Here is a 9390-nt window from a genome sequence, read left to right on the forward strand (position 1 = left end):
GGTCTTTGGGCTTAAGTCCAAGATTTTCAAACACAAATTTGGTTGTGTTGATGGTTTTCAAAGATGTAAAATCTTAAGTATAAAAACCATTTGAAAACCTTTTGAAAGTGCATTTAAACATAAAATCAAGAGGACTCTAAATACATTCTAAAAATAAGAACCTTGAGTCTTCTTGGAATGTCTTGGCTCCTTTGCACTTTCTTGGACTTCTTCAACTTGGGTGAACATCTTGTCCTTGTCTTGGCTCTTGTGACTTCTCGTCCAATCTTCAATGCATGTTGAGGTACATGACATGTCATCATGGCATGTTCAACTCCAAGCTCCTTCTTAACACTTGCTTAGGAACTTGTGGGATCTTCATGTTGAGCTTCTTGACTTGAGCATCTTTAAATAAGGATGACTTCAATATAGGTGCAAGCTCTTGGTTCCTTTGATCCTTGATCCAGAAGCCATGTGTTGTGAAGAGTTGTGTAATGACGATTATGACATGAAAATCCTGTATACAAAACAACACCTCAAAGCAACACATCAGTGCATAAATGCTAATCAATTTAATTTGATAGCATCAAAATAAGAAGGTAAGGTGAATGATTAACCCTTGAGAACCCTTGGGCTTACATTCTCCCCCTTTTTTATGATGGCAAACAAATTGATTAGGGAGGCAGGAGATATTAATCAAATAGATGAATTAGTATTAAACACTGTAAACAATGAAGCAATGCTCCCCCTCACTATATGCACAAGTATAATAAATGAATATAAAGCATGTGGTGCATATACAATTGGACTACCTAATTTATTCCCAAAATTCTCCCCCTTTTGGCAACAGTAAAAAGGTAGGGATATGCAAGTGTGAGTGCAAGTGGGGTGTCAAGATGAAGAACAACTCATAAGAGTTATTCAAAGTGTATACGATGTGTCAATGAAGCTCATATGATGCTTATCTAAATGAAAAATGCATGATAAGCAGAGTTTTTTTTTTTTTTAAAAAAAAAACAAGATATATAAGTTAAGCACAATTATGGGGGCAATAGACTATGTGAGCATATCACAATGGTCTATATAAACATGAAAAAGCAACCATTTGACTCTCTCCCTATTTATTTGTCATTGGCCCTAGGTGAAACCTATGTGAAAGGGCATGACAATACAAAATGGTTGAAAAGGTGATTGATTTGAACTCTTGGGCTACATTCTTGTAAGGGTTTTCTTGACGATATGCAGACACGTCTCTTCATGAGCATGGATATACTCAGACCTATATAAACTAACTTTTGAGTTTGCAAGTCGCTTACCCTTAGAATGTGAGAGCTCCCCCTGACTATGTGCAAAACAAAATACTAAATGTAGAGTGTAGGGCACATAGGAATTGATTTGGGCAGACACCTTTAACTATTTAGATTCCTCCATTCGAAAACCAATCACACTTTGAATATGAATGGATGATTATTAGACAGAGGATATGAGTTTAAGACAGATGGTCTAATAAACATATGGATAAGAGAGTGAAATCAATAATGTACATATCCATGGCAACCAAAGATCATGTATATATAGATAAAACTAAAATGCTCCATATACATGATCAAAATGGAAGATTAATACCACATTTCTTTTATCACTTTAAATCATCCCTCTTCCAAGAAATTGCCATTGGCCTTAGATAATTCTTATAATGCAAGGCCTAACAATACACAATGGCTATAGAGAAGAATGTAAAAGCACGGCCATTGGATCTTATCATGATTAAAGATGTTCTTATCTTTAAGAGTACATGATAAGAGATTGCTTCATAGGAGATAGGATGATCATCTCAATCACTATTCTATGAAGAAGAGTTCTAGAGATTTTTCAAACTCTAGAAAAAGATTCTTATCATTAGTAGAGATCGAAACATATAATTCTATCCAAGATAAGTATAAGGCCTGAGAAGATATGGCACTGAGGCACAGGCAAAGGGATCTTGTCAAAAGATGAGAGATGATCTCAAATGTAGAGAATATGACTAGACCCAACTACAACAAACATGGAGCAATGTGGCTCCACATGAGTGTACTTATCATATGTGATGCACATCAGACATCATATGATAAGGTGGATTGACAGACATTGAGTATGTATAGCTCTCCCTTTGTAAGTGACTCATACAATGTATGAATCCAAAGAGCTGTCCAACCACATAGACACCAAGGGATTTAAAGGTGAATGATTTCAAACCACCCTGGGGCCAATAAAGCATGATTGTTATAGGTAGTCATAAGATACCAAAAGAGGTGACAACCTAGCAAACCATGCTCCCCCTAAATATGTGCAAATAATATATATAACAAAGAAGGCAAATATAGCTTATTATGGTTAAGATGCTGGCTAAAAGCCAAAGTAATTAGATGTTTTAATTAAAGATGAGTGTTCACTCTCCAACTTACTAGGTAAGAGGACTAAGAGTACCAATTGAGTGATTTTTAAATTTAAGTTTACCATATTTACCATGTACCAATAGCATACAAGGGGAAAACTATAGGATATATATATATATATATATATAATAACAATTAAGCACAATTCTATAGGACTTAGACATTATAAGAGGGATCAATAGAATCCCATGTCTAAGAGAGACATCCATGGCTCATTCAATGAGAGCATTCATGGATAGTCTAGCATGTTTGGACACACGAATCATGGTCCAAACATTTGTGTCTATATCCACAAATCACCATATAAAAACCAAGATGTGTGGGAAACAAGTGTTCCCATCACAATGTGTTACATGATAACCATAACAATGAGAAACTGCGTAACAATGGTACTAGATTCCTATGACATTTTCAATTTTACTCAATTGAGTTTCATACATTGAAACTAGACTCATTTTCAATTCTCTACACAAATAAAGATATTCATGCAGGACTGTAGAGAATAATCGAAGGACTTCTAGAGAATGTCAAGTGATGAACACCTTGGAGACATGCATTTAAAAAAACACTACTATGACTAGATAATTTTATCTTAGTCACAAGAAGATATTCAATTTAGGCATTTTTTGAATACATCAATTTAACCCATCAACATTTCTTATGCATTTAATGATAATCATTAAACACATAAGAATGGGTTTAAAGGACAACTAGGTGCATAAACATACTTACTCACCTAGGGCAAGAGATGTTTAAGAAAGGATTTGAGTGGATTTCCTTAGACATGGCTTTTAAAACTCAATTTTGCTAGAAATGATATTCTTCCTAAGTTGAATATACAAAGATCTAGTAAAAGCCAAAATTGTCCTATATAGAGTTCAACAATGAAAGAAATGAACTTGAAGGATCAATTTGAACTCAAGGGCAAAAATGATGGTTAATTTTTATGGAAGCACACATGATTTTCACATTTGAATTTTCTATTGTGGATTTGCTATGTGGATACTAAGTGCACAAGTGATGTGATTTGCACCTAGATAGGCTTTTCTAAAAGATATTCAATAAGCACAAAAATAAAAAAGTTGTGATCATTTAAGCACAATGAGCAAAGATACAAACTATTAAGAACAGAATAATGATGAGTATCTAATACTCAAAATTAAAAAGATATATCATTAAGCTCATGAAAACTAGATACAAAAAATATTCAATGAATTAAAGTATCTAGCAAGAATGTGAATGATAAAATAATTTAGCATAGCCCCTAAACTAACTCATTCACTAATTAGATTAGAGGGACTCTTTTAGAACCCAAATTCCTTTGGTTCCATCCATGTTTGTTTGTGGGAGTGTACATTTTCTAATCCAAACAAACTTATTAGATTTCACAATTCCAAGCTTACACTTAGAATTGTGATGCTCAACTCTACAACAATAATTTTGATTAGTAGATGATGAGCAATTAGACTCATAAGACTTTAAAGTATGTTTATCCTTTTCTTCATTAAGTCTTTAATTCTTAATAGAGAGTTCTTTATTTATTTGTTCTTCATTTTCACAAACATGTTTATGTTTTTCAAAAAGTTTAATGTTTGTGATTTCAAGGCTTTTAATTTCTTTCTGAAAGGCATTGCATCTTTGAAATAAGTCAACATTTTTATTTATAAAAAATATGCTCAATTGACTTATTTTTCCTTTCTTTTCAAACTTTCATTTATTTTCAATTTCAAATTTTCAATTTGAATTTTCAAATCAGAAATTAAATGTTTGAAAGAAACTTCATTTGCAAAAGATTTTTCTAAAATATCTTTTTGTCTACAAATTGTATCATTTGAAAAGAGAAACATTTTTTTCAAAAGTATTTTCTAATGAAGTCGAAATAGCATTTGCATTGATGCAATTTGAAATATTGTTAAAAATGTTTGGAGTTAAACCACAACACAATAAAATCATAGCCTTTTGAGTTGAAGGAAAATAATTTTATATCTGCTTCAGTGCATTTTCTTAAAAAAAAAATCCCCTCTTTAATAACATCTAAAATGTCATTATCTATGGATTTGAGATAAGCTTACATTTGTGCTTTCTAAGCTCCATAATTCGTTCCATCAAGGAATGGAGGAATTAGGGTGGATCGGCCTTTCTAAAAATCCATAGGGATTGTCACAAATCTTTTCTATTGTAGATTTTTAAGATTTAAAAATCTCTTTAAGACCTACGCTTTGATACCAAATGAAATACTGGTGCGACAATCTAAGAAGGGGGTGAATTGGTCAATTAGAAATTTTAGGCTTAATTAAGGGAGATTAAAAATCAATCTTCTAAATAAGCACTAATTAGTCTAACCCTTGTTCAAATATGTAAATTAATAAAATCTAGGATTTAGACTTTCTAATCATGCACATTTACTAACCCTTGTTCAAATGGATATCATAATGCAATTAGGGTTTACAACATTTAACAGAAGTGCATTTACCAACCCTTGTTCAATTAAAGCATAAACACAAGTAAGGTTAGAGATTACCAATCACCACACGTGCAAGAGAGAAGGAAAAGTGACATCCACAAGGAACACAAGATTTATAGTGGTTCGGTCACAACTTGACCTACTCCACTCTTCCAAGTTTACCTCCTTGAGATCTCCACTAAAATGATGAAGCCGTACACCTGACTCCTTCATCTCCAAAGGGAACAAACCCTTACGTTTTCATTCTCAAGGGCCAAAGTGAAGCCCCTCGCACGAAGCCTTGGCGAGGTGACACACCATCGCACATGATTCACCTTTCTTCACAGGCTGAATCAGAGACCCTTGTCTTCACCTTTCCTTACGGACCGAAGAGGAGACCCTCACATGAAGAACAACTAAAATCTAAAACTCTTAATGCCACTTAATAGGCGGATTACAACTTTGTAAGTTCACAATCACTCCCAAGAAATAGCAAAAGAAAAGCCCTATGGAGTGCTTCCTGATAAGATGTAGAAAAGGAAGATCAAAGAGGTTTTTAGCATTTGAAATAAAAATGTTGAAGCTCAAAGAGAAATGTGATTTGATCTTTCTCAAATGTTCAAAAGCATGTAGAGATAGGTTTTAATCATGTATATATATTGTATTTGAAAATATGACCGTTTGGGGTAAAACTGTAAATAAATGGCTTGAAAAAGTCAAGCAGAAAATGCCCCCGCGGCTAGTTTGGTCTCCCGCAGTAGTCGACTGGGCTACGGCCGTCGTCCACCCCTATCGTGCGCCCTATTCTATTTTCAAATTTCTTACCGTCGAGATCGACCGGCCACATGGCGGTCGCCCGGCGATGGCTAACTGTTTGCTCAAAAATTTGGCTCATAAAACCTATCCCGGTCGACCGACCGACGGCGGTCGCCCACCCTAGACCAAATCGGATTGCTTCTGTAGAAACAGAAGCGCATCCGCGGTCGCCCAAATCATCCTTGTCGACTGGCCCGATAAAATTCGAGATGGCCTAGATTTCCAGCTTCTATCCCGCGGTCGCCCGGACTAGCCCGGTTGATCGGCCCTGAGTCAAATTCCATTTTTAACTTTAAAATCCAGGGGCTTATGGGCTATGATCTTTGGGCTTAAGTCCAAGGTTTTCAAACACATTTTTTGGTGTGTTGATGGTTTTCAATGATGTAAAATATTAACTATAAAAACTATATGAAAATCTTTTGAAAGTGCATTTAAACATAAAATCAAGAGGACTGCAAATACGTTCTAAAAATAAGAACCTTGAGTTTTCTTGGAATGTCTTGGCTCCTTTGCACTTTCTTGGACTTCTTCAGCTTGGGTGAACATCTTGTCTTTGTCTTGGCTCTTGTGACTTGTCCTCCAATCTTCAATGCATGTTGAGGTACATGAGGTGTCACCATGGCATGTTCAACTCCATGCTCCTTGACACTTGCTTAGGAACTTGTGGGATCTTCATGTTGAGCTTCTTGACTTGTGCATCTTCAAATAAGGATGACTCCAATGTAGGTTCAAGCTCTTGGTTCCTTCGATCCTTGATCCACAAGCCATGTGTTGTGAAGAGTTGAATAATGGCAATTATGACATGAAAATCCTATATACAACACAACACCTCAAAGCAACACATCAGTCCATAAATGCTAATCAATTTAGTTTGCTAGCATCAAAACAAGAAGGTAAGGTGAATGATTAACCCTTGGGAACCCTTGGGCTTACACTACCCCAGGACAGGTGTCAGCCCATGTGTGGGCCTAATTTTACCTGCCCTTGGTAGATTACCTGGCTATCCCTGGGGCTGGTGCCAACTTCTTAGTGGGCCCTCTGAGGGCCATTTGTCGACAGCTAATTGGAGTTGACTTTTCATACCCCATCATTTGCCCCCCGGTTCTCCATGTCATTTTAATGACTTGGGGAAGCATGAGAGGTTGCGCTCCTGAGCGGTTGAAAGAGTCGAGGCTCGGAATGAAGTGCGTAGGACGGCTTCTGGTACCCTGCCCGGTTCGGGACGATCAGAGATAAGAGGTGAAATATTCTGCCCGGCCAAGCCTCCTGCACGGCCTGAGAAGACCAGAAATATGAAGTGATTCATTCTGGCAGGCCAAGCCCTCTGCACGGCCTAGGATGACCAAAAATATGAAGTGAAAACTTCTGCCTGGCCAAACCTTCTGTACGGCTCGGGACGACTAGAAACACGAAGTGAAATGTTCTGCCCGGCCAAGCCTTCTGCACGGCCTGGGACGACCAGAAATAGGAAGTGATTCATTCTGGCCGGCCAAGCCCTCTGTACGGCCTGGGACGACCAAAAACACAAAGTGAAATGTTCGGCCCGGCCAAGCCTTCTGCACGACTTGTGACGACGAGAAATAGGAAGTGATTCATTCTGGTCGGCCAAGCCCTCTGCACGGCCTAGGACGACCAAAAATATGAAGTGATTCATTTTGGCCGGCCAAGCCCTCTGCACGGCCTAGGACGACCAAAAATATGAAGTGATTCATTCTGGCCGGCCAAGCCCTCTGCACGGCCTAGGACGACCAGAAATATGAAGTGATTCATTCTGGCCGGTCAAGCCCTCTGTACGGCCTGGGACGACCAAAAACATGAAATGAAATATTCTGCCCGGCCACACCTCATGCACGGCTTGGGACGGGCAGAATTTTGTCATTTTTGTTAGCCCAAAGTTCCCCATGGGTTCACTCAATCACCTTGTTTTGATGATTAACAAACACAAATTGATTAGTCATTTATGGACTAATTGTTTGCCTTGAGTGTTGTGCTATAGACAGGTAATTCACAGGTCAATCCATGCTAGCACACACACAGATGGCCTAAGTTTGAAGATGAACCAAACAAAGGACAAATGAGCTAGAGCATACTTGGACAAACCATACCTTGGAGGATCAACCAAGGAGAAGTTCCACACAACCATCTTAAAGCATTGAACAAACAAAGGAAGATCAATGAAGGCCAAAGCCTGTGGATCAACAACTTTCAAAGGAGCTTGAACCAAATGGTGGCATCATCCTTGGAAGGTGTCAAGCAAAGAAGCTCAACCTTGAAGATCCCAAAGCAAGCCAAGCACACCATTGAAGATCAAATGAAGATTGGCTCAGGAGAATAAGAGAGTACTTAGAATGGTAGTATGTATCACCTTTCTCTCTTGTGTTTTCTCTTATCAAGGCACATCTTAAAACCCCTAAAAATATATTTTTTAAAGAGACTAACACACCCTTTAAGGACTAAATGGATAAGTGAATGGCCATGGTGGTGTACCAACATGTTGGGACCTATATGACATTCAGCACAAGAATGAACAAAACAGAGTTCCGAAGCAACAACCTGGACCAGCAACTAAATACTATCAAAACTTGTTTAAGACATTTTCAAATATTTTTGAAAATATTTTTAACAGATAGCTCTCATTTTTCTCATATCCGTAGAGTACAGGAACGTCAAAATCCGACGAGAAATGAGGGAGATATGAATTTTACAAATTAGACACTAAATGCTGGAAAACCAGTCTCGGAATTCCGAGAATTATTCTCGGAGGTCCGAGAAATGGTCCAGGGAATAAAATCCCATACTCTGTTTGAATTCTCGGAACGCCGAGAATTTGCTCGGAACTCCGAGAAGTGTTTCTGTTCAAAAAAATATAGCCGTTGTGGTGCAACGACTAGTTGACTATTTGACCCAGTTTTGACTGTTTTGCCCCCCAAACAGTCACATGGAGTTGGGACTTCATATATACCCATTCAAAGGGTCCAAAACACATGAGGAACATTGTCCAACTCTAACAAACCCTAAAAAATTATTTGTGAATCATTTTTGGGTAAAAACTCTCATCAAACTCATTGTGCCTTGATTTTGGAAAAATCATTTGAGATTGGTTTAGGCTTTCATTTGCAAATTATTCTTGAGAGAAAGTGTGTGAGCTACAACTTGTAATCAAGCCTAGTAAGAGGCTAATATTTCTTCTTCTTCTTCATTCGATCGGTGGCAAGGGCATCCTTGTTTAATTCCCTTGGGTGAAGCGCTTAGAACTCGGCGGAGAAGGAGAGTCATTGTAAAGGTGGAAGGGCATCCTCATTTAATTCCCTTGAGAGTGTAATCGCCTCGGAGCCGGGCGTCATGGAGGTCTCAATAGTGAAAATCCTCAAGTGCGACCTTGAGTAGAGTGGAGTAGGCCTTTGGCCGAACCACTATAAATTCTTGTGTCGCTTGCATTGGTATTTCTTGATTTCTCACTCCCTCTCTCACTCTCTTATTTGTGCTTGTCTTATTATTTAGAATTGAGTGAGTTAGCATTGCCATCCAACGTAAATATCTTTACATTGCTAATTAGCCCACTAAATCTCCTAATTAAGTTGGTTGTTTAAACAAGGGTTTTTAAGCTTATATACATTTGTGAAAATTGGTTAAGCTTAACTAATTCAACTTAATTAACCAAGGGATAAAACTAGGGTGAAATTAGTAAAAATTTTCAAAAGGCAAAAGTTTTAT

This window comes from Tasmannia lanceolata, unplaced genomic scaffold (genome assembly GCF_043159265.1).
Source record: "Tasmannia lanceolata isolate RefF3 unplaced genomic scaffold, GAP_Taslan_0.1 ptg000008l, whole genome shotgun sequence".
In the NCBI taxonomy this organism is placed as follows: Eukaryota; Viridiplantae; Streptophyta; class Magnoliopsida; order Canellales; family Winteraceae; genus Tasmannia; species Tasmannia lanceolata.